Here is a 27434-nt window from a genome sequence, read left to right as displayed (position 1 = left end):
GACAGGGGCTAGCGCTACAGCGCCCCCTGCCTAGCACTGTAGCGCTAGTTGCAGCACAGCAAAACCAAAAATCGCATCTTGCGATTTTCTTCCCCCATTTCGAACCCAAACTTGTCCAACTCTTTCCCAAGCCCAAAAACAAACATATATACACCACACACTCATCCCAAGCACCCCAAGAACTCAATCCCAAGCTCAAGCAACCCACAACTCAAAATCTAACTCAATGAACCCCAAAACCAGAAAAATCAATCAAACAACAAGGATAGGGTCTTAGAAATCATACCGTGGGTGGAATTTCGACCTTGAACTGCACCCTAGACCTCCTTGGCTTGCACCTTTACAACCTTGACCTGTTTTCCCCAAAAACCCCATCCATTTAGCTCAAAAACACAGTTCAAAACCAGCAAAACCCTAAAACCGAAAACCTCAAGAACTTACCTCCAATCTCTGATTTGATCTTGCTAATCTCTTGCAAATCCACAAACCTAGCTTACCACTGAGCTTCACCTCAAGAAAAATCAAAGAAAAAGGGTGGGAGAACCACAAACCAAATCTTCAAAGCCAACCCTTCAGCTTTCCCTCTCTTCTTTTCTCTTCTTTCTTTCTTTCTTTCTTTTCAGCCTAAAATTTTATCTACTAAATCCACTAAGTATAAAGGCCTCCTTTATTTTATCTCTTGCAAGCCTAATGACCAAAATACCCTCTCTTATCAATTCTAAGCCTTTATGTCCATAAAGGGCATTTTAGTCATAATACCCAAATTCCCACTAATTCCTCAAGTGTTCCTAATAATTCCCGTTCGCTACCCCATGCCTAATAAATCACCAAATACATTCCCAAATTCTCGATTAACTCCCCAAGCTTAACCCAAGCCTGGTACAGGTTCCCGCTTTGACTTCCCGCTAACCCGCTCGTTCTAGGATCGTCTCGAGTCATAGATCACAGGTATCAACATAGTCATGCCCAACATGGCCAAATTACAAATATGCTCAATCAGGTCTACATGCATATTAATTCACATAATCATGCACCACAATTAATCACATAATCATAAAACGTGCACTAAATCATAATCATGCATAAAACCCATTAAAGACCCACACAGAATTCCATTATGCCCTCCAGGCACGCTATCTCAGGCCCTAAGCCTTAATACTGAATTTGGGGTCGTTACAAATATCCTCTTCCCGTACTTTGAGTTGGTGATACCCGGACCATAGATCAATCTTTGAAAACACGGTCGCTCCTCGAAGTTGATCAAACAAGTCGTCAATCTGGGGTAGCGGGTACTTATTCTTAATCATCACCTTATTCAACTCGCGATAATCTATACACATATGCATGCTTCTGTCCTTCTTCTTCACAAATGGAACCGGTGCTCCCCATGGCGAATGGCTCAGTCTAATGAAACCCAAGTCTAGGAGTTCTTGTAGCTACATCTTTAACTCCTTGAGTTCGGTAGGTGCCATCCAGTAGGGTGCCTTTGAGATAGGCTCGGTTCCCAGTACTAGTTCGATTGTGAAGTCAATTTCCCGAGTCGGTGGCAACCCTGGTAAGTCGTCAGGAAATACTTCTGGGAATTCCTTTACAATGCGGACGTCTCCAACCTTTAGTGGTGTTTCCTTTACCACATCTGTGACACAGGCTAAGAATGCGTGACACCCATTTTCTATCATTATCTGAGCTTTGAGATATGAAATAAGTGGCATACGTAGTCCTGAAACCTTTCCCATAAAGCATAGCCTCTGGCCATCAGGAGTCTCGAACGTCACTTGCTTACGTCTCCAGTCGATGGTTGCGCCATGCCTTGCTAGCCAATCCATGCCTAGTATTACATCGAAGTCTTTGATATCTAGCTCTATCAGGTCTCGTTCTAGTTCTATGTCCTCAATTTTGATCAGTACGCCTCGTACTATCCGTGATGATAGGACTACTTCGTCTGAAGGCAATTCTGTTACAAACCTAGTTCTAAATCTTTCACAATGTTTGTCTAATTTCTCTATCATTCCTAACGAGATATACGAGTGTGTGGCTCCTGAATCAAATAATACTGAACATATATTACTAAGGATAGGAATCTGACCTGCGACCACTTTATTACTAGCTTCAGCTTCTCCCTGGGTCAAGGCAAGACCCTGGAAGGAATCATCTTGTTGTCCTTTTTCTCTTCTGGCTTGAGCTGGGGACATTCCCTCTTCCGATGACCTTCCTAACCATAATTAAAGCATCCCTTGGTGTTTGCATGACACTCACCAGGATGTTTCTTTTGGCACTTAGAGCACTGTGGGTATTCTACATAACCCGACCTACTACCTCCATTGTTTGTCCGTGCTCTTTTATCGTTGTCAGACTGCTTATTGTCAGGATGCCTTCTCTTCTGACCATTATTGTTGCTAGGCTAATGGTTGTTGTGGTGGTTGTTCCGACCATTCTGAGGTTGACTCTGCTGTTCAGGCTCAGGCTTGCAGGCCTCCTCCTAACATTCGTCTGAAGCCTTTCTACTTCTATAGTCATTTCTAGAACGTCGACATAAGTAGTAGTTCCAGGGTTTGCTAGCTTAACCCCTAGCTCAATCTTTGTTCTAAGTCCTCTAACAAACTTGGTAACCCTCAGAAAGTCAGTTGGAACCAACTCTAGTGCAAACTTGGCTAGTCGATCGAACTGTCGAGCATACTCTGCTACCGTCAAGTTACCCTATTTCAGACTGGTGAAATCTTCGACCCTTGTAGCGATGACTACTGAGTTGTAGTACTTCTTGTGGAACAGCTCTACAAATCTAGTCCATGTCATGGTGGTGACGTCGTGAGTCTGCTGAACTAAGTCCCACCATATTCTAGCATCCTTTTTCAAAAGAGACGAAATGCAGGATATGCGGTCCGTGTTGCCGAGATTCATGTGCACTACGATCGGCTCTATATTTCTGAGCCATTCTTCCGCCTAGAAGGGGTCAGTTGTCCCTTCAAAGTTTGGAGTGTGTTTCTTACAAAATCGCTCGTAGATTGGCTCAATGTACTGAGCTAGGTAGGGCGCATAGATCTCCACTGGCCATCCCCCATAAGGACCTACTTGTTGGGGTGCTTGAGCCATTTGCTGAGACTGCAGTTGCGGTGGAGGCTGAGTCTAAGTCTGTGGTTGTGGCTAGGCCTGTTGTCGTTGTTGCTATAGCAATACCTCCACTTGTTTTCGTAGCCTGATAATTTCAACAGTGTTGTCAACCATCGTTGTCGCCGGTGCACTTTGGTTAGCAGCAGCAATGGTAGCACGCGCTCCCTTTCTGCGAACTGGAGGGGCTTCATTAGTCTCATGAGCAGTGCTGGAGGCATTAGCATTCGTGCGTGCAAACCTTCTGAGCGACATCTTCAGCAGAGTTCTAACAATTAAGAAAAACATGTTAGAACTTACCCTAATAGGCTCTAAGGAAAAAACTTAATCTAAGCAAACATAACTCATACCTATTAATTATGATTTCTTATGAAAATATATATAAGCCTTCTTTATAATTAGGGTGTGTTTCATAGCCTTTCCTCAATGTTCATGATTTAGAGCTACCTTTATTGTATTGGATTCTTCACTGCAAGGATTGCACTCCCATGTAGACTTTTGGCTTCAATATACCATATTTTGCATGTGTAATCATGGGATGAGATGGTTGAATACTCCTTTAGTCACGTCATTCTCAAAGAGTTCGCGATGGATTGCATACCTAATTAGAATATAATTCTGTAATGACCCAACTATTTCTAAGACCTTGGACCATTAAAACTACTAGACATAGCTACTATTTTGGGAAACATACATGAAGAAAATAACATAACTTTATTAAAACCTCAAAATAAATATTGTGCAAAATACAAGATAAAATAAAAATAAAAATAAAAATGTGATATGGTATGGGATCCCATAGTTTATAAAATATAAAACATAACTTTAAATACTAATTGCGGAATTACATCAAAAACATAATTTAAAAGACTAAAAATAAATAACGTCGTCCTCGATCGACACGCACTCCATTTAGTCCATTTATCCTTAACACACAAGCCAAGCTGCCAAGAATCCTTCTGCCTTTCATATTTATTTTCCTGCATCAAGCTAAAAATAAAGGAGTGAGCCTAATGCCCAGCAATGAAAATCTACTAAAAACATACATCATAAATCATAAACATAAGACTATATCATATACTATAAAAATATGACTATAAACCATATATCATATAGGAATACAATATTAATGGCCATTAACTCATTAACATGGCATGTGATAAACCATCTAGGTCCTCTGTCTACTCATCAAAGTAGGTTAAATCACATGGTAGTATATGATAACTCATCTAGGTCATCTACTAGTCGAGGTAGGGTAAATCATAACTCTAACCCATGAAATGATAAATAATCTTGGGGCTTGCTATCTTAGCAAGTCATATGCCCAAGCGACTAAAAACATACTCTTGGGGCTTGTTGTCTAAACAAGTCATATGCCCAAGGACTATAAAATATATTTATACAAAAACATATTATAACATAAAACATATAATAAAATAAACATAAAACACATATAATCTATCATATTTTCCTTACCAAAAGCCGGGATATTTGGGAGCAAGAACGGGATTAGAACACTCCTAAAAACCAACAGTAAGAATGGTGAGAATCTCTAAAGAATAAAGATGGAAAGAAAACTAAACCATTAAGAAGAAACTTACCAAGAAGAACCTTAAGTTTCAAGAACTTAAATACCTAATCAAGAATCATAAACAAGAGTTGGGACCTGAATAAAAGAAAACTATAGAACCATAAAGAATTGAACTTAGGGATAAGAATACCTTGAATGATCTTATGGATTGATCTAAACCTCAATACCGAAATCACACTATATCTCACTTCCCAAGTGTTTAGAAAAGCTAAGAATGAAAAAGTTTTTAACCCAAAATCCAAGTGTTTATTCTCTATAATAACACTAGCACCTTGGAGGCTCTGATCAAATGCTTGAAGAATGAAGAAAATGGCTGAGTACTAGGTCCTATTTATAGAGTTCAAGGACTGAAACTAACCCCTTTTAATTTGAATAAATAAATGATTATAAAATGAAAAGGATTTGAATTTTCGTTCTACTGACGCCCAGAACTCGGTCAAAATCATTCAAAGGCAGGTCCAAGTGGTTAAGGGTATTTTTAAATTCACAAATCTTCAACATCCAAAAATATATCACCAGGGGCGATATATCGCCTACCCTGGGCGATATAGGCGATATATTGGCTCCACCCTAATCCCGAGCCCCGTTTGAACGTTCGTGCAAAGTCAACGTGTTTTCCGTATCTTCTGTAGGCGATATATCATCCCCTATGATGCGATATATTGACATACGTTGATATATCAAACACGTATTTGCACTTTTTCAGCATAATTTGAATTGGATAAACAGCTTTGACTGAGTCATAATACGATCCTAACAGCTGCTGGAAGATTCTAGAGTTTCTAGATCTTTCTTTTTTTTAAATTATTCATCAAAATACTTAATTCATTAATAATCATGATTATGAAAAGTGTCATGCTCTTAATGGTTCTATCTAAACCTTAGGTTATAATAAATATATATATAGGACCAGCAATATTAATCAAACCTTATGTTATAATTAATATTCTTAAACTATAGGTTAAACTTATAAAATCCATAATTGTTGCTATGAGTTTCCAACTAAGTCTCGGCTTGAACCAAAAATCCATGGTAATTAACATACTACAACTAATACTATCTACTTCTACTACTGCTACTATCTAGCTAGCTAAGTAAATATTCTGAGACTCTACAAATTCAACCAATCATCATTAACTCTACAACTAATCATCATTTGTATTTAACCAATCATAACTATAATGCCCTGGTTACCCAAGACCATTACACTGTGTATTTTAAATAGTGCTAAACTCGCACAATGAGTCATTTGGCCATAAGCATGCAACTAAATGTGATTAATGGTTTAGGGTTAAAAATTTCGGTAAAAGGGATAGATATTTTATTAAAACGTTAAGTTGTACATGAGATCCCATAATAAATGTTTACAAAGTTCTTTACAATTCCAAAAGGGTAATTAAAACTCAAAAGTTACAATCCACCGACCTAAGCAGCAAAAATAAGGTTCAGCCCTAGTTCCTCTGAGAAACCTTGGCCATGGTGGTCAAGCAGTTGCATATGTAAATGTCACCACTAAAGCTCTCCAACTCATGGCTGGTCCAACTTCCCATTTCCCTTACCTACACCACATAGCACCCGTGAGCCAAGGCCTAGCAAGAAAACTCAAACACACTCATAAGCAGTGAATAACACGTTACCAAACCATAATAAGCATGCCTAGTAGGAATAACCCTACTCATGCATGTATACCATTCATATAAGTGACTACAGTGTCATATGGGCCAGCTGCCCTAAATAAATGATTAATTGAATCATAACGGGGCCCGTTGCCCAAAATACATGATTAATGAATAATACAGGGGCTCGTTGCCCAAAACATGTGATTAATAAATCACAATGGGGCACAGCGCCCTAGGATATGGGACTAATAAGTCACCTCGGGGCCTATTGCCCTATCCTCTGTATAACCAGCCTTGGAGTTGGCCCATCATACCTAGCGCTTAATTTTCCGCAACCATTGGGTAGGGCAAGCGTATGATGTGCTCCTGATTAGGTATAACCATATCGACCAGCACTCAGCACACTATTGCCGCCCTTGACTTATAAGTCAATTCTTTTCGACCAGCACTATTGCCGTCCTTGACTCATAAGTTAATGTTTTTCTCAATCAGATGATGCATACAAACATTTATTATATAATAAATATCCAAATACAGAGCATTCAACATGCTTAATCAGTCAATCACAGGCATAATCATAATCATAATCATGTGCATTTACAAAGGCCCAAGCCCTAATCAAATCTATATTCAACATTCGCGCCAAGCCCTAATCATGTACATCACATATTGGGTGCAGTTTTTTTACCTCAGGTCCAAGTGTAAAGTAAAATAAGAATGACCCTCGAGCACGATCCTGATCCCGAACCCCTAACGATAACCTAGTCACAACCAATGTAACGCCCTACTTCCGTAGAGCCGTTACCAAGTGAGTTTTAAGACAAAACAGTGTGCAATGAACTCGCTAACCGAGGTTTTTAAAACGAAAGTGTGACTAATCAAAATCTTAGGGCTGTAATCTTAGAAAATGCGTTGCTTCATTGAAAACTTCTAGTATTAAAAATTTGGGATCCCAAAATAAGGTTTGAAAACTATTTACAATTTAAAATAAGTTTACAGTCGATTAATTATTAAACCACAGATTATTACAGCCATTTCTCAAATAAACCCCCAACCAAAGCAGTCAGGCAGGCCAAACATGTACGCGTCACTTCACGCTCTCCGTACTCATGGCTGGTTGACTCAATCTATGCCCTTACCTGCAACACAGAGCACCCGTGAGTCGAAGCCCAGCAAGAAAACTCATGCAGTACATAACATATGCAAATTATACAGTTAATCATATCAGATAGTCCACAGATAAATAGGTCAACCATTTGACTTAAGCAACCCGGCCATGCCGTCCCAGAAGCCTTACCAAAGCCTGGGGTCTCGGTCCTCACCGTAAGGATATCACATGTATCCATGGGGTCCCACCCTGACTACAAGCACTCCACGTGCTATGTGGTACTTCCGGCCCCACTGCCGTTCTCGGCCTTTCGCCGTTCTCGGCTCCATTGCCGTTCTCGGCTCCTCGCCGTATCATTCAACTATAATCATAGATAGTCTAACTCAAATAATATTTGAACATATATCAATTCAATCAAGTCTGCACCCTAACATGTAATGCAATATAGGGCCGAGCCCTGCAATCACATCATGGGCCCATGCCCTGTCTTACGGGTGCTATAGTTTTCTTACCTGTCATTTTGATAGCTTTCAACACTTGACTCCTTGAGCACGATCCCACTCGAGCCTTAGCGCACACCTAAACACAGCCATAGGTCAAAGTCAACACCGAACCCCAAGTCCGAAAACCTAGCCTCGGGACCAATCCCGAGCCCCCGGGAAGTCCTAGATCCCCAAAACAAAGTGATGGAATCGAGCCCCGAACCCTAGGTCAAAATCCCTCAACAAAAGCCCAAAAATCCCTTTCTGTGAACAGTGCAGTGCTACAGCGCTCTAAAGAGGGCGCTATAGCGCTACAAGCAGAACCACACCCCCCAGAAACAGGGCCTAGCACTACAGCGCCCACTAACTAGCGTTGTAGCGCTAGTTGCAGCCAGGCAAACCCCAACTTCTTTTTCTGCGATTTCTTTGAGCCAATCTCAACCCAAACTTCCCCAAATCTTTACCAAACTCAAAATCAAGATTATAAACACTCTCCACTCATCCCAAGCATCCCCAAATCTCAAAACCCAAGCTCATTCAACCCAAATCTCAAAATTCACCATGATCAACCCTAAACCCAGAAATTCAGTCAAACAACAAAGTTAAAGGCTTAGAATTCATACCGTTGATGCAATTTCGACCTTGATTCACTTCCTAGACCTTCATAGCTTGCTCTTCCTCAAAGCTTGCCCAGAAATTCCCTAAAGTTCCCATCAACTCAGCTCAAAACACAGCTCAAACCAGCCAAACCCTTAAAACTGAAATTTCTAAAAACTTACCTCAAAAGTTGATGTGTTCTTGCTAATCCTTGCCAAATCTTCAAGTCTAACTTTAAGATCCTTGATGCTCAGCCTATCCTAGCTCCCCACTGAGCTTTGCTCCAAGAAAAATGGAGAGAAATGGTGCAAGAATGCACAAACCGCCCCTTTGGAAAACCCCTCTGTTTTCTCTCTTTTCTTTTCTTCCTTTTTCTTTCTTTTCCTTCAGATTTCTCACACTCTCTAACAATCCCACTCACCATATAAAGCCTCATTTAATCTATCTCTCAAAAGCCAATTGACCAAAATGCCCTCCCTATTAATTCTAAACCCTTTTTGTCCAAGTAGGGCCATTTTAGTCATTTTACCCAATTCCCGCTAATCCTCAAGTGTCTCTAATATTTTCCCGTTGCTTTCCAACACCCGATAAATCACCAAATAAGTACTCCCCATCATCAAAATTAATCTCAATCTATTCTCTAAATTCCTGCTCATACCCCCAGGCTCGCCCCGAGCCGGGTATAAATTCCCGCCATGACTTTTCCGCTAACCTGCTCTTTGGGATCGTCTCGAGTCACAAATTACGGATACACCCACATACCACTGTGGTCTCAACAATCATCACATATCAATACTGTTATGCCCAAAATGGCCAAAATTACAATTATGCCCTTCTAACACAATCAGGGACTACATGCATACTAATACACATAGTCATGCATCTCACATAGTCAAATAGTCATATAACATGCTTTAAATCATAATCATGCATTTAACTCATCAAAGTCACACATAAATCCCATCATGCCCTCCTGGCATGCTAATCAAGGCCCTTAAGCCTTATTAGCGATTTTGGGTCGTTACAACTATCCCCTCCTCATAAAAATTTCGTCCTCGAAATTTACCCAAACACATCCGGCAGTAAACCCGCAACTCTGATCATGATTTCCAAGGTCCACCGCCTTTACTTTACTTTTCAACAACACTCTTTCAAGAGTAACAATCTTGCCCTACAAGATTTTGTCTAATAGCCATACCTTTGTTAGCTTCTTGTTTACACCGCAACCCTGCTGAAACTTCAGAGTCTGCTTAAATTACAATGATTACCTCGCTGCCTAAATCCCATTTCCAGAGATACTCATAAGTCATCACCCCTACCGGGTGGGATCAACTTGTAGGCCCCGCTGGCCTAACCCTTGGTACAACTTCAGGATTTTATGTTGAATCAAGAGTCAGAACTCTCCCTTCTTTCTCTGAACACCATACCAATCATCGTCTGTTATTACGTAGAGACACAAATCTTTCCTTCCGGAACTTTATTTTCCCAAAATTTAACAATTTACAAGTTCTTTTATTCTTTCAAATAGGCAGACACTCCTGCCTTAAGAGTTCCAACAACCTCTTTGGCTTTCTCTCTGAACCAATGCCAAATCGTAGTATTCACTATCCTTCACCTCTTACCATGTCCTATGTCGTGTTACATTAACAAGACGCCAGCAACTGCCACCACAACTAACTTACCAGGGATTACACTTCCCTTAATACTTCAAGTATTCGCCTACTCAGCGCTCAATTCTTTAAGATATCTGATAAACTTTCAGACTGCCATTCCACTTGCAATCAACTGATAGTTCCAAGTTCCCACTCTGTTCTTTTTGTTCTCTAAATCCATTCCAAAATTTAAAATACTATAGGGTCTCAATTCAGTATCATCGACGTTTTACCCTGATACCAGTTCACCTGAACCAACTACATTAACTCAAACAACCGAGTTAAAACTTTTCATGTCCAAACACCTTACTTAAGGTCTATTGTGGTCTATTCCCACGATACACCACCACATCACCTAACCCCTCAGGGTCCAAAGGAAAACACTAGATTCTGTCACCCGCTCGACCCTCCCGGTACGACGTACCCTAGGAGGTGGAATGATATCCCTTCAGAATTCTCATTCATAAACCAAATCTAATTGGATCCTTCATCCATTCCTGGTATCCTAACTTGTACCGCCTTAGCAGGGTTCTTCCCTGCTTCAACCAAAGTCCGCTCTTTGGATTCCATAGCTCAGTGACACTCACCAGCTAATCATACCTACTAACGTTATGCCAACCTCAGTCGTTGCCTTGTCCACTCCATTACAATCTATGGCATTATTCCTTGACTGCGCACGCCTCTCAGTTAGGAGTTCCGCCTCCAATTATATCTCCTCTCGTTCAATCGAGGATTCCAAACACTGATCATCCGTCTGTTACTTTTCACCACATCTGGGTCTCAACGTTAACCTTCTTACTAATACCCAACACTCAAGTACCTTATGCCATGCACAACTGTTGACTTAACGTTCCAAGTGTATCAACCATGATCCATTCAGTCACCTCCCGCAAGGTTCAATCCATCCTCGCATAAATTTGCGCCTGGGCGTGCCCAATCTATGATGAACCCCCACAATTCCATATCCTCATCATGGATCAGGTCCTTTATGCTCTCACTCTATACTTAACCAGATCGCACGCATAACCCAGCGTCGCCAGATACCAGCCAATTCTTACCTTGTCTTCTGAATCTTCCTGACTAGACACCACTCATTCCGCCTAGCCTCAAGTTTTACTGTTCTCCTCATCTCTGATGTAGTTGCCCCCAATTAGGGTCGCGACGCCCCGCCATTAGATTCACAGCTCTCACAAACAGAGAACCCAGCCCCAAATCACTTAGAACATGAGCCTCGACGTAGCCCAGCGACGCAACCCTGCTTCAAGAAACTGCCCTGACATCTGAGTTCATGAAGGCCACGATGCCCAAGAACTAGGTCGCAACGTGACCTTGCGAACTCAGCTTCCTTAGATCCAAAACCTCCCAAAAACTACCCCAAAACTATACCAAACTCACCATTCAATCTCACAACATCCCTAGAACCTCCCAGGCAACAAAACTCACATTTTCGATGGATAAAAAACTCACCAAACCGTAAAATTAAAATCAAAACTTAAGAAACTTAAGGAAACATAAACTCAGAAATTCAAAGCTTAAATTACCTCGGATTAAGTTGTTTTCCAGCTAAATCCTTCGGGTATCAAGCTTCTAATCTTCCCTAGAATCGTCATGACTCTAACCTTGCTTGAATCTAAAGCCCTAAACCTCGAGTTTCCTTCGAAAACGCTAACAAGCATCAAGTGAGCGAATGAGAGAGAAAACAAAAGTGTTTGAAATATATTTGTTTATGACAGGTTACTTAGGGCTTAAGTAACCTTAAGTAAATTCCAAGGGTCGGGGTACCCAAAAACGTCCCCGAGGGTAAAATGGTCAAAATCCCCATAATTCCCTCCTGGTCTCGCTAACTCAAAATATATCCTCGAATATTCATTCCAATTACCCAATATCCCGGTAATGTACTAAATACCCAAAATGCCCCTTGACTCACCCTGAGTCAAGTATTGGTCCCATTGCGACTTTCCCACTAACTTGCTCCCTAGGATCGCCTCATCCCAAGTAACCCAAATATATCCACATAATAATGTGGTCTCACATGTATATCACATATATGACAAATATACCCATAATGAGCCAAATTATGAAAGTTGCCCTTCTGATAAGAAACATGCCCACATGCATATGTAATATCAAGTCATATTATAATATTACTCACATAATCAAAGAATGACACACATAAACACATAATTTTTAATATTTTGTCATCCTGGCCCCCTAATCAAGGCCCTAAGCCTTATTAGGTAATTTGGGACGTTACAATAACAGTTCTCACATGATTTGACCTACGAAATTGATATGATACTCTTATCAATCAATTCCCTCGCATAGTCATGTTTTAGACTTATATGTCTAACCTTCCCATTGTATATTTTATTGTAAGCTCTAATCAAAGTGGCTTGATTATCACAATGTATCGAAATCGTTGATACATCAACCACGATTTTTGGTATCTCCATCATGAGATCTCTTAGCCACTCGTCCTCTTTGTTGGTTACATCTAGAGCTACAAACTCGAACTCCATGGTTGAGTGAAATATATATATATATATATGTTTGTTTCTTAGTTCCCCAAGAAATGGCACCCCCACCAAGGGTGAACACCCAACCGGTTGTGGAAAGATTATTTTCTACACTGGATATCCAACTTGAGTTAGAATATCCTTCAAGTATCTTAGGAAACTTTGGAGGCATAACTATTTGGTCCTTTTAAGGTAACCAAATACTCTTTCCACGACCCTCCAATGTTTGATACTTGGATTGCTAGTAAACCTACTTAGTTTACTAACCTAAAATGCGATATCCGCTCTTGTACAATGTGCAGCATACATCAAACTTGTAATTGCACTTGCATGCTCTAGTTGAGTCATCGTTCTCCCTTCATTCTTTTCAAGCTTTAAACTTGAATCAAAGGGTCTGTTGCCTCTTTGATATTAATATGACCAAACGTTTAAATCATTTTCTCAATGGTATGGTATACCCATCCACACTTCTTCTAAATTTGATACCTAGTAGGGTATCAACCTCTCCAAGGTCCCTCATCTTAAAGTTAGAAGATAGAAACCTATTTTTTTCCATTATGCATTTCATGTCATCACATAATATCAACGTATAGATACACTAAGATAACATAGTCATCACAAGTCTTAGAATATAAGCACTTGTCTGCACTATTGTGTCTAAACCTATCTGAAACAGCGACTTCATCACACTTCTCATGTAATGCCCCAATTTCTTGAGGTGTTAACTGACCCATGTAATAAATAATTTTGAAATAAAACACCTTTTATTATAAAGAAAACAAATGTGATTAATAACTCAAATGTTTAAAAAAGAAAAAAGAAACTCCTGATTTTGTAGTTATTATTAAATAAAAATAAACCTTTGCAACCAACCAATAACAAAACTTAAACCAAAACTTTAAATTCATATACTATAACTAAAAATTATCTTAAAGAAATATGAATAGTAAATATCTTCCAGATAGGCCCAATCCCTTACAGTCGTTAAGTCCTTGACATGTACACCATTCACTAAAGCCCTCCAACTCATTTCCTTATAACCACTTCCTTGCCCTTACATGTTGCACAGAGTACCTGTGAGCCAAAGCCTAGCAAGAAGAGTTGTGCAGGACACAACCCCTCAATCTTATCCAGATAAAAAAGCATAACTTACAACCCTAACAATAAAATATCATATTATATATATGTAAACACCAAGCAACATATCACAATCCAAGTTAAATTGGACAATAGTGTAGTATGCACAAAAATAATGTAAGCATGTGGTTTTCAACATATCATAAGCATGCAATTTTATAATGTAGACATGCATTTAATAATGTAAGCATGTCAAGCAACGATATAGACAAGCATAAAAACACATAACCACTACTAAAAATAAGGGTTTCAGCCTCGGTTTTGCAACAACACTTTTGCCAATTGCGTTGGTTTCAAAACTGACGTTGTTGAAGGTGATGCGATTTAGATGATCAGAAGCGTAGGTCTATAACCGACGCTATTGGGCACATGCGTCGGTCTGAAACTGACACTTTTGATGGGAAAATGCGTCGGTCAGTAACATACACTTCTGATGTGCAAATGCATCGATTACATACCGACAACAATCTTGGCGTCGGTGCAGAATCGACGTTGATGAGTTTGAAAGTTGTGTTATGCAACTATTTTTGCCATTTCCCCCTGCAAAAAAACAAAAGCAGAAACATGTATATAGATACCAAAAGTATATATTTATATGAAATTATATATACAATTGTTGAGATATATGATTTAAGAAAAATATTCATATACTCGAGTGAAAACAATGACTAAGTTTTTAATCAAAATCTACTAGCTTAACCATTGTTTAGAGACAAAAGATAAGTTAGTACCTAATGTAAGTCCATTATTTAGAGACAAAAAATAAGTTAGCTAGTACTAATCTAAGTCAAGATCAACTTGTGACTCAAAAAACTATATTCATACTCAATCGATATATGGAGGCATATACTAGCTAGCTAGCACTAGTTCTCATCAAATAATGAGATGAGGTGGAATTGACTCTGCCCATTCATCTCGTACGACATTGATTTCTTCAAGCCGGTACATCATTGTGCTTTTGAACTACAAATGAATTCAAAAAATTACTTAGAATAAAATCATATATGATTTTACAATAAAGCTTAAACTATATAATAACTAATAATTGAACAATACTTACGCGATGACTTAAGTGGTTCTTTGGGTTGGGCTCTGAAATGAAGTCTCTTGCGAACTTTATTATGTAGTACCCACACTTGATGTCATCATCCTACTGTCGACACTATTAAACATAACAAAACACATTTCAATTATGTATATGTTTAGATAATTGACCTTAATTAATTAGTTAATATAAAAAATTATTAAAGTAACTAAGATAAAAAGTAATATGACTTACGCATCAATGCACTGCTTGATCTCTGGGCGAATACGATGATTTAGTGGATCCAAAAACTCTATCAAATGGATGGAAGGCTGAATAAGTACAAGCATCCAGTGCTCCCTACAAATTGCCAAACAAATTTATATTAGATGTAAGCATGTATAGTAAACTTTAGTTATATATATAATAATATATATGTCGTTAGCTTACGATGAGTTCCATGGGCAAATAAGGAGTTTTTATGGCTGAAATTGTTGCATTCGATTACAAAGCGCTTCAACACGCGCTTTTCCCCATTTTTTGTTCTTCGACCTAATCAGATAAGTTGTCTTGATCCATTTTAAATGTTCTCTTTACAATACAAATGAATAACTTATTCCACATCAAAAGTATGAAAAAATAACACAAACTTCATAAATCTCAAAATTCAAATCAAATACTTACTCAATGTAGGGTTGAACCTCATCGATATTTTGTAAAACAAGGCAATGTGCTTCATCTCGATCAGCTCGACTCACTTCACAAACAGTAGGACCCTTGCTGTAGCATCCAAAAACTCCTAATAAGGGTTAATTTGTTTATTAATGTGCTGGGAGGGCATAAGTGGAATTATGTGATTTTAATTAAATATGTACGTGATTATCTGAATCATATGTGTTATATTATGATATGATTTTTTATGCATGTTATGTGTATTAAATATGTTTAAAGACCCACTTTTGTTAAAAATTGGCATTTTCATAATTTTGACCCATTGAGGGTATAGTTGTAATTTTATATGTAATTTTGACCCATTATTATGTGGATATATTTGTGATATTCTAAAGAGTCGATCCTTTTGAGCAATTAAGCAGAAAAGTCACAACGAGAGAGCGCTTTTTCTAGTTCCAACCACCTGCGCTGCCTCATGTTGAGCTCATTTTGCACGAAGAAATATTTTAAGCTTTTGTGGTCCGTATAAATCTTACATTGTGCTCCATAAAGATAGTGGCGCCAGATTTTCAGTACGAAGACCACCACCGGTAACTCCATATCATGTATTGGATAGCGTTGCTCCTATTCTTTTAGCTGTCTTGAGGTGTAGGTTATCACCTTGTCATTTTGCATCAGCACACAGCCTAAACCATGCTTGGACGCATCATAGTATACTACAAACTTGTCGTTGGATGTCAATACGCAAAGTACTGGTGTTGAACACAATTTATCTTTGAGAAACTGGAAGCTTTCTTGACATTTATCTATCTAGTTAAACTTTTGCTGCTTCTGGGTCAGGTTGGTAAGCGGAGTGGCTGTCTTAGAAAAGCCTTCTACAAATCTCCGGTAATAGTCTGCTAGCCCGAGAAAAATTCTAACCTCTGACGCATTCTTGAGTCTTGGCCAATCCTTCACAGCCTCTACCTTAGTTGGGTCTACTACGACTTCGACCTTGGATACTATGCTGCCGAGGAACGCAACTTGTGATAACTAAAATTTGCATTTCTTGAACTTGGCATAAAGTTGATGCTCCTTTAGTCACAACATGGTCAGTCTTAAATGTTCCTCATGCTCGACTTCATTCTTTGAGTACACCAATATATCATCAATGAATACCACAACTAATTTGTCCAAGTAATCCTTGAAGACCCAGTTCATTAAGTCCATAAATGCGGCTGGAGTGTTGGTAAGACAAAAAGACATAACTAGGAACTTGTAATGTCCATATCGAGTCCTAAAAGTTGTCTTTGTTATATCTCCTTCCCTCACCTCCGGTGATAACCGGACTGTAGATCAATCTTGGAAAATATAGTTGCTCCTTGGAGTTGATCAAATAATTCATCAATCTAGGGTAACGGGTACTTGTTCTTAATTGTCACCTTGTTCAGCTCATGATAATCGATACACATCCGCAAGCTTCCATCCTTCTTCTTCAAAAATAGAACTGGTGCCCCCATGGCTAATGGCTCGGTCTGATGAATCCTAAGTCTAAGAGATCTTGTAACTATGTTTCTAACTCCTTGAGTTCTATAGGTGCCATCCGGTATGGTGCCTTCGAGATAGGCTTGATTCCCGGTACTAGTTCAATTATGAAGTCAATTTCCCGAGTGGGGGTAACCCTAGTAAGTCATCAGGAAATACCTCTGGAAATTCCTTTATAATGCAAACGCCTTTAACCTTTAATGGTGTTTCTTGTGCCACATCACTTACGCTTGCTAAGAATGCATGACATTCTTTCTCTATCATCCTTTGAGCTTTGAGAGATGAGATAAGCGATGTCCGTAGTCCTGAAACCTTTCCCATAAAACATAGTTTCTAACCCTCAGGGGTTTCAAATGTCACTTGCTTGCGTCGATAGTCGATGGTTGCTCCATGTCTTGTTAGCCAGTCCATGCCCAGTACTACATTAAAGTCCTTGATCTCTAGCTCTATCAGGTCTCCTTCTAGCTCTGTGCCCTCGACTTTGATCGATACTCCTCGTACTATTCGTGATGATAGAACGATTTCGTCCAAAGGCAGCTCCGTAACAAACCTATTTCTAAATCTTTCACAAGGTTTGTCTAATTTATCTATCATTCCTAACGAGATATACGAGTGTGTTGCTCCCAAATCAAACAATAGTGGACATATATTATTGAGGATAGGAAGCTGACCTGTGACCGCCTTGTTACTAGACTCGACTTCTCCTTGGGTCAAAGTGAAGACTCTGGCTGGAACCATCTTGTTGTCCTTCTTTTCTTATATTTTGAGTTGCGGACAATCTCTTTTCCAATGACCTTCCTGGCCACAATTGTAGCAACCCTTGCTGTTTGGACGAAACTCCCCCGTACTGAGGGTATTCCTCATAACCCGGCCTGTTATTACCATTGTTAGTTCGTGCTCGTTTGTCAGCGTCACTTTGCTTATTATTGGGATGCTTTCTTTTCTACCCATTATGGTTATGCTGGTTGTTATGGTTTCGACCATTCTGAGTTTGATTTTGCTTCTTGGGTTCTGACCTGCTTGCCTCCTCCTTGCTAACATTTTATGGGATTCTTTCCACCTATATAGCCATTTTCAAAAAATCGGTGTAAGAAGTGGTTCCGTGGTTTGCAAACTTGACCCCTAATTCAATCTTGGGTCTGAGTCCCCTGGTGAACTTTGTTACCCTCAAGCCCTCAAGTAGTCGTTTGGGACTAACTCTGGTGAAAACTTGGCTAGCCGATCAAATTGTCGAGCGTACTCGACTACCAACAATTTTCCCTATTTCAGACTAGCAAATTCTTCCACCCTCGTAGCGATGACTACCGAGTTGTAGTACTTTTTGTGAAACAACTCCACAAATCTTGCCCAAGTTATGGTGGTGATATCGTGAGTCTACTGTACCAAATCCCACCAGATTCTGGTATCCTTTTTCAGTAGAGAAGAAACGCAGGATATGCGATCCGCTTTACTGAGGTTCATGTGTGCCAAAATCAGTTCTACATTCTTGAGCCATTCTTCAGCCTCAAATGGGTCAGTTTTTCCTTCAAAATTTGGAGTGTGTTGCTTACGGAAATGCTCGTAGACTGGCTCTATGTACTGAGCTAGATAGGGCACGTAATTTTCCATCGACCATCCCCTATACGTATCCTCCATTCTACTCTTACTGGGGTGCTTGAGTCGCTGGATGCGGCTACGACTGAGGCTGGGGCTACGACTGAGGCTGCGGCTGCGGCTGCGGCTAAGGTTGTCATCGTTGTTGTAGTAATTCTTCTACTTGTTAGTAACCGAATAATTTCAGCATCGTTGTCAGTCGGAGGTGGTGCATTTCTATTAACAGTAGCAGTGGCAGTACGTTTTCCCCTTGTTCGGATTGGAGGGGCCTCGTGAGTCTCATTGGCGGTGCTAGGGGCATTTCCATTAGTGCGCGCAGACCTTCGGAGCAACATCTTCAGCAAAGTTCTAACAGTCGAAAAACATGTTAGAACTTACCCAATAGTTTCTAAGGCAAAAACTTAGTCTAAGCAAACATAACTCGGACCTATCAATTATGGTTTCTTATGAAAATTTATGTAAGTCATTTTTATAAATTAGGGTGTGTTTTTATACTTAGACTATTAGGCCATCTTTATTATTTTCTAAGTCTATTTCTAACCACCCAATATGACTTAATTCTCATGCTCGAAACTTGTCGTTGTTCCAAAGTTAACCATATTGAGGGAGGGATGGGATCAATAAAATCGTCCCCACTACTATGGCCCCTTAAACTCTCAATACAAAACTGGTCCATTGATTTGTATCCACCTTCACTGAACTCAGTCATTATTTATTGAATTTATTCTAAATTAATTATGATTTCAAAAATTTAATAAATTCATACATGCTAATCAAAAATAACAACTTTATTCATTTGGAAAAAAATAACTTATTACAATAATAATTCAAAATAAATAAAGAAACAATACTAATAATAACTAGGGTAAAATTCTAAAATTTATGATCTTCTACATCTAAACCTTCATCTAGCATATCATCAGTTATTTCCTCATAATCATCAATATCATAAGCCTCAAAACTACCACATGGAATATTCATTAGGATATTATTCTTTTGTTCATTGGTGAATTGAATCTCAAACCTATTGGTAAATCTATGTATAAGAAAATAATATCTCATGGCTACCGGTAAGTCATCTTCATCATCTATAGTTTCTCATAATTCTTCTAAGTTTGAAACCACAGAAGGCATATCTTTAAAAAGCCTAATTACTAGGACATATTGTTCCATGGCTCTCATCATAATTTGCCTGGTGTTTTGAAGGTGAACTATCTCCTTATGAAATTTGACCAATCTTTGAGTGATTCTTTCTAGCACTCCTATTGTATCCCTTGGCTCTCTAATCCTTTTCAATGCCTTAATGGCACAGATATCTTGATAGGTCATGGCTCCATTCATTTTGACTGAAAACATAATGACTAAAACGTTAGATTTTTAACATAAACATAATATTCATAACATAAACACTTACATTGGTGGTTAGATCCGGAGCTTTGGCGTGTGTATCAAGGGGAACTTTATGCATATGAACTGTGGCTCTAATACCAACTATAATGAACCGACTAACTTAAAGACCTCAGACCTTTAAAGCTACTAAGACATAAATACTATCTCTTGGATACATAAATGAATTAATAAAACTTTATGATAGAAAATCCAAAATACGGGATCCCATTGTTTATACATAAAATCATAAAGAAAATTAAACATTTATTTTAAATGTTCAAATACTAAATGCGGAAATCATAAATACAAAAATAAGAAGATTCAAATGTAAACGTCATCCTCGATCGATCCCATCGGTCCATTCCTTTAGTCCTCACCCAATACACATGCCAAAGCCACCTAGAATCTGTCCCTCATTCCATATTCATTCACCTACACAATCTAAATAAAAAGGAATGAGCCTAATGCCTAGTAAGGAAAAACTACTAAAACATAACATAAGACATAAAACATAAAAATGGACTACGATATTAATGGCCATTAACTCATTACCGTATTATGTGATAGAAACCGCTATAGTCATCTTGCTACTATTTAGAGGTTGGTTTAAACACAACTATAGTCTACGATAGTGATGAAAATCTTGGGATTTTCTATCTAAGCAACTATATTTCCCAAGCAACTAAAAGACTTAAAAATCTTAGGATTTGCTATCTAAGCAACCATATTTCCCAAGTGACCAACGACATAAAAAACATACGTACAAACACATAGAACATAAAATCTAACTTATTTTCCTTACCAAAAACTGGGGTATTGTAGACAAGTGCGAGATTGGAAACTCCTAAAACCAAACAGATTAACCATAAGTATCCTAAGAAAAAGAAGATAAAAAAGAGATATAAACCATCAAGATAAGAACTTACCAAGAACCTTAAGTTTCAAGAAATCAAACACCTAATCAAAAGCCATTATAACGACTTAGGATTTGAAGTAAAATGAAAGAATAAAAGAAATAGCAATGGAATAAACCTGAGTTTTAAGAGTACCTTAGATAGCTTAGAGCTTCAATCTATACCTCAATACTGAAATCACACTCTATCCTACTTCCCAAGTGTTTAGAAAAACTTAGATTTGAAAACTCTTAACCCCAAAACCCTAGCGTTTCTCTCTAGAATGAAATTGCCAGCTTGGAGGCTCTGAGAAGTGTTTGAAAGATGATGCAAATGGATGAGTGAAGGGTCCTATTTATAGAGTTTAAGGAGTGAAACTAACTCCCTTTAAAATGTATAAATAAACGAATAAAATTGAATTTTTTGCTCAACAGATGCCCAGAACTCGGTTAAAATCGTTCAAAAGCAAGTCCAAGTTGTTGAGGATTGTTTCTAGCTTCAGATTCCATGGATTTTCAAAAATGGCTGAGGGAGCCGATATATTGCCCCTATAGGCGATATATTGCCTGCCCCATTTTCCCAAGACTTTGTGGTTTTGTTTGTGCGAAGACGTCGTGTTTTCCGTATCAACATAGGCGATATTTCGGCTTACGCTGATAAATTAAATCACGTTTTTGCACATTTTAAGCACAGTTGAAGTTGTTTAAACTATTTTGACTGAGTAATATGAGACCCTAACATCTGATGGAAGGTTCTAGATTTCCTAGGTTTATCCTTTATTATTTTATTCATCTTAAATCCTTAATAAACATACATGTGACAAATGTTACATTCTTAATTATTCTATCTAAATCTTAGGTTATAATAAATAATATTTCTAGGATCAGCTTCAATAATTAAACCTTATGATAAAATTAATATTTCTAAACTATGGGCTAAACTTATAAAATCCATAATTATCTCTATGAGTTTCCAAATAAATCCCGACTTGAACCAATAACCACAAAAACTAAAATACTACAGCATAAGCTACTACTATCTAACGAAGTAAAATTCTGACGCGCTACATCAAGTCATCAAGCTAGCTAAAGCCTTGATTTTTTGAGGAATTTGGAGGAGATTGGAGATTTCTTGAAGGATTAGAAGCTATTGGATACTTCAGAATAATCAAGGATTTCAAAAACTCAGTAAATAGATTTCTTCTTTCTTAAGTTTTCACGTTCTTTGGGTGTTCTTGAGTTTTATGGGTTTGGTTTTTGAATCTTGAGTTTGGTTTGATTTGAGGGTTGTAAATCATTTATAACTTGTTTAGAAACTCAATTGATATTGGTTTTGTGGGTTCTAGTTGGAATTTTTTAGAATTTGAAGTACAAAGCTTGAGTTTAAGACTCCAAGGTTGAATTTGTTAGTTGGATGTGTTTTAGTGCGTTTTTGTGGTATTTTGTTGTTGTTTGAGGTTAATATTGGTCAAAAATCCATGTTTGAATTGTTGGGAATCGAATTTCGGGTATGGAATTGGGCTTGAAATTTAGGGGACACACTTTCATTGGTTGTCGCGGTGGCATCGCGGTGCCTGGGATGAGCGCCACGGCGCGTATGGGTTTCTTCGAGGGTGGGTTTGCCCTTGGACCACTGTGGCACTGCAATCCTTATGGTAGGCTAGGAATAAAATTTTTTTAAAAACAATTCAATTGTGTCAAGCCTTCATGATCTTCTCCATTGAAATCATAACTTTATGATTTTATTTAACTAGGGTTTCCACCAAAAAGGTCCATTATTTCCTTTGATTTAATTTGTGTTTATTCTTCCATTGCTTAAGAGATTATCTAGAGTTATGTTCTTTTGAATACATTTGTATATTGTGATTGATTATCCTAAATTATAATATTCTAGTTGTGTTGATTAGCTATAATCCCAACAATAAAAAAACTCTATTCCCTAACCCTGGATTTATCTTCTAAGATTGTTTACATCTAAGGTTCTTTTTCAATACTCTAACCAAACACCATGGAAGAAAGTTCATCTATCTCAGCTCTTAAGTTCATGTCCCAAGATCTAGTTAGGCTAGATCATTTTGATGGCTCTAACTTTGTTCGATGGTAAGATAAGATCAAGTTTCTTCTCACAACCTTGAAGATCTACTACACACTTGAAAAAGATTTGAAGACTTTTGGTACACTAAAGGATGATGATTCTCAAGAAGTAATCAAAGGAAAGAAGAAGTGCGAAGAAGATGAGCTCATATGCCATGGTCACATCCTCAACGCTCTCTCGAATCATCTATATGATCTGTACACAAACACCACATCAGCAAAGGAAATTTGGCGTTACAATTCTCCCCTACTTAAAAGAATTTTGTCCCCAAAATTTACTTACCAAAAAATTCTGGATACCGTGCTCGAATGTCTTCCTCCAATTCCCACATTGCCTCCTATTCTGGACTATTACTCCATAAGACCTTGACTATCGAAATACTCTTAGACTGTAATTCCTTCACCCCCTTCTCTAGGATACTAACCGGTCGTTCCTCATAACTTAGGTCTTTCTGAAGTGCTAACGTATCATACTTGAGAACATGAGATGGGTCTGACACATATCTACATAGCATCAAGATGTGAAACACATTGTAGCTATCCGTTAGAGCTGGCGGTAGGGCTAATCTATATGCTATTGTTCCCACCTTGTCCAATATCTCAAAAGGACCTATAAACCGGGGACTAAGTTTTCCTTTCTTCCCAAACCGCTTCACTCCCTTCATAGGAAATATTTTTAAGAAGACTTGATCTCAAACTTTGAATTCCACATCTCGTCGCTTGGCATCTGCATAACTCTTTTGTCGACTCTGAGCAGCGAGTATACGCTTTCTAATCAGCTCCACTACATCTTGAGCCTCTCTAACAGCTTCAGGTCCAAGAAGTTGTCTTTCTCCTACCTCATCCCAATGTAATGACAATCAACACTTCCTTCCATAAAGTAACTCATAGGGTGCCATACCGATCATTTCCTAGTAGCTATTATTGTAGGAGAACTCTATAAGTGGCAAATACTTTCTCCACGATCCTCCGAAGTCTAGTACACAAGCGTGCAACATATCTTCTAAAATATGTATGGTACACTAGGACTGACCATCGGTCTGAGGATGAAATGTCGTACTGAGACTTAGCATGGTACCCATGGCTTGCTACAAGCTTCCCCAAAATCTTGTTGTAAACACCGATCCTCTATCAGAGACTATGGTCTTAGGGATTCCATGCAGTCGTACAATTTCTCGAACATAAATGTCTGCGTACTGGTTTGTAGTGTATGTAGTCTTGACAGGCAGGAAGTGAGCTAACTTGGTGAGTCTGTCTACCACAACCCAAGCCAAGTTGTGTTGTTTATTTGTTCGTGGTAATCATATCACGAAGTCCATGGCTATGTCTTCCCACTTCCATTCTGGAATATTAAGCGGTTGCACTAAGCCTGTAGGTCGCTGATGTTTGCTTTCACTTGCTGGCATACTAGGCATTTGGACACATATTCTGCTACGTCTTTCTTCATTCCCGGCCACCAATATAGTGCCTTAAGGTTGTGAGTCATCTTGGTGGACCTCGGGTGAACTAAGTATGGGGTTGTGTGTGCATCTTCTAAAATCTTCATCATAATCCCATTGTCATTTGGCACGCATACCCGGCCCTTATATCTCAAGAACCCCTATCCTGATATAGAGAAATTCGTAGCCTTGCCTTCTTTGAGTGCATCTGTATGCGATACTAACGTGTCATCATGCCCTTGCCTGATTTGTATATCATCTAGTAAACTCGACTGGATGGACAAGTTAGCCAGTTGACCCCTGACTATTTCTATCCCGGCATTAATCAACTCTTGTTGAAGCAGCTTTTCAATTTTGGATAACGCTGCCAAATTTTCGTAACTCTTTCGACTTAACTCATCTGCAACTACATTTTCTTTTCCTGGGTGGTATAGGATTTTGCAGTCATAGTACTTTACTAGTTCCAACCACCTGCGATGCCTCATGTGGAGCTTCTTTTGCATGAAAAAATATTTTAAGCTCTTGTGGTCCGTATAAATCTCACACCGTTCGCCATAAAGATAGTGGCGCCAGATTTTCAATGCGAAGACCACCGCTACCAACTCCATATTGTGTGTTGGATAGCGTTGCTCGTATTCCTTTAGCTTTCTTGAGGCGTAGGCAATCACTTTGTCATTCTGCATCAGTACACAACCCAAACCTTGCTTCGACGCATCACAATATACTACAAACTTGTCATTGGGTGTCGGTACACAAAGTACTGGTGCTGAGCATAATTTATCCTTGAGAAACTGGAAGCTCTCTTGACATCTATCCATCCAGTTGAACTTTTTTTGTTTCGGGTTAGGTTGGTAAGCGGAGTGGCTATCTTAGAAAAGCCTTCTACAAATCTCTGATAATAGCCTGCTAGCCCGAGAAAACTTCTAACCTCTGACGCATTCTTAGGTCTGGGCCAATCATTCACAGCCTCTACTTTAGTTGGGTCTACTACGACTCCATCCTTGGATACTATATGGTCAAGGAACGCCACTTGAGATAGCCAAAATTCTCATTTCTTAAACTTGGCATAAAGTTGATGCTCCTTTAGTCGCATCATGGTCAATCTTAAATGTTCCTCGTGCATGAATTCGTCCTTGGAGTACACCAAAATATCATCAATTAACACTACAACAAATTTGTCCAAGTAAGCCTTGAAGACTCGATTCATTAAGTCCATAAATGTGGCTGGAGCGTTGGTAAGACCAAAAGACATAACTAGAAACTCATAATGTTCATATCGAGTTCTAAAAGCTATCTTTGGTATATCCTCTTCCCATACCTTGAGCTGGTGATAACCGAACTGTTGATCATTCTTTGAAAATATGGTCACTCCTTGGAGTTTATCAAATAAGTCGTCAATCCAGGGTAGCAGGTACTTGTTCTTAATTGCCACATTGTTCAGCTCGCGGTAATTGATACACATCTGCATGCTTCCATCCTTTTTCTTCACAAATAGAACCGGTGCTCCCCATGGAGAATGGCTTGGTCTGATGAAACCCAAGTCTAAGAGTTCTTGTAACTATGTTTTCAACTCCTTGAGTTTGGTTAGTACCATCCGGTATGGTGCCTTTGAGATAGGCTCGGTTCCTGGTACTAGTTCGATTATGAAGTCAATTTCCCGAGTAGGTGGTAACCCTGGTAAGTCGTCAGGAAATATCTCTGGAAATCCCTTTATAATGCGGACGTCTCCAACCTTTAATGGCATTTCTTATGCCACATCCATGGCGCTTTCTAAGAATGTGTGACATCCATTCTCTATCATCTTCTGAGCTTTGAGAGATTAGATAAGCAGTGTCCGTAGTCCTGAAACCTTTCCCATAAAACATAGTTTCTGACCATCAAAAGTATCGAGCGTTACTTGCTTACATCTATAGTTAATGGTTGCGTCATTCCTTGCTAGCCAGTCCATGCCTAGTATTATGTTGAAGTCCTTGATCTCTAGCTCTATCAAGTCTCCTTCTAGTTTTGTGCCCTCAATTTTGATTGGTACTCCTCGTACTATTCGTGGTGATAGAACTACGTTGCCCAAAGGCAGTTCCGTAACAAACCTAGTTCTAAATCTTTCATAAGGTTTGTCTAATTTCTTTATCATTCCTAACGAGATATACGAGTGTGTTGCTCCCGAATACGCTCATAGACTAGTTCCTTCTACTAAGCTGGATAAGGTGCAAAATTTTCCATTAGCCATCCCCTGTACGGATATCCTCCATTCGGATAGCCACCATTTGGATATCCTCTATTCTACTCTGGCTGGGGTGCTTGAGTTGTTGGCTGAGGCTGCGGTTGCGGCTGAGGTTGTCATTGTTGTTGCAGTAGTTCTTCTACTTGTCGTCGTAACTGAATAACTTCACTGTTGTTGTCAACTGGAGGTGGGGCATTTTCATTAGCAGTAGTAGTGGCGGAAATTCTTCCCCTTCTTCGGACTGGAGGGGTCTCGAGTGTCCCATTGGTGGCGCTGGGGGCATTATCGTTAATGTGTGTAGACCTTCAGAGCGACATCTTTGACAGAATTCTAACTGTCGAGAGAAACACGCTTGAACTTACCCTAATAGTTTCTAAGGAAAAACTTAGTCTAAGAAAACATAACTCGAACCTATTAGTTATGATTTCTTATGAAAATTTATGTAAGCCTTCTTTATAAATTTGGGTGTGTTTTCATACTTAGACTATTATGCCATCTTTATTATTTTCTAAGTCTGTTTCAACCACCCTATATGACTTAATTCTCTGGCTCGAAACTCATCGATGTTCCAAAGTTAACCATATTGAGAGAGGACTGGAATCAGTAAAATCATTCCCACTACTATGGCCCCCTAAACTCTCAATACAGAACCCGGCCCATTGGTTTGTATACCCTCACTGAACTCAGTCATTATTTATTGAATTTACTCTACATTTATTATGATTGTAAAAAAGAAAGTCAAACTCATACATGCCATTCAAAAATAACAACTTTATTCA

Source organism: Humulus lupulus, chromosome 1 (genome assembly GCF_963169125.1).
Source record: "Humulus lupulus chromosome 1, drHumLupu1.1, whole genome shotgun sequence".
Taxonomy (NCBI): domain Eukaryota; kingdom Viridiplantae; phylum Streptophyta; class Magnoliopsida; order Rosales; family Cannabaceae; genus Humulus; species Humulus lupulus.
This window is presented reverse-complemented; position numbering follows the sequence as displayed.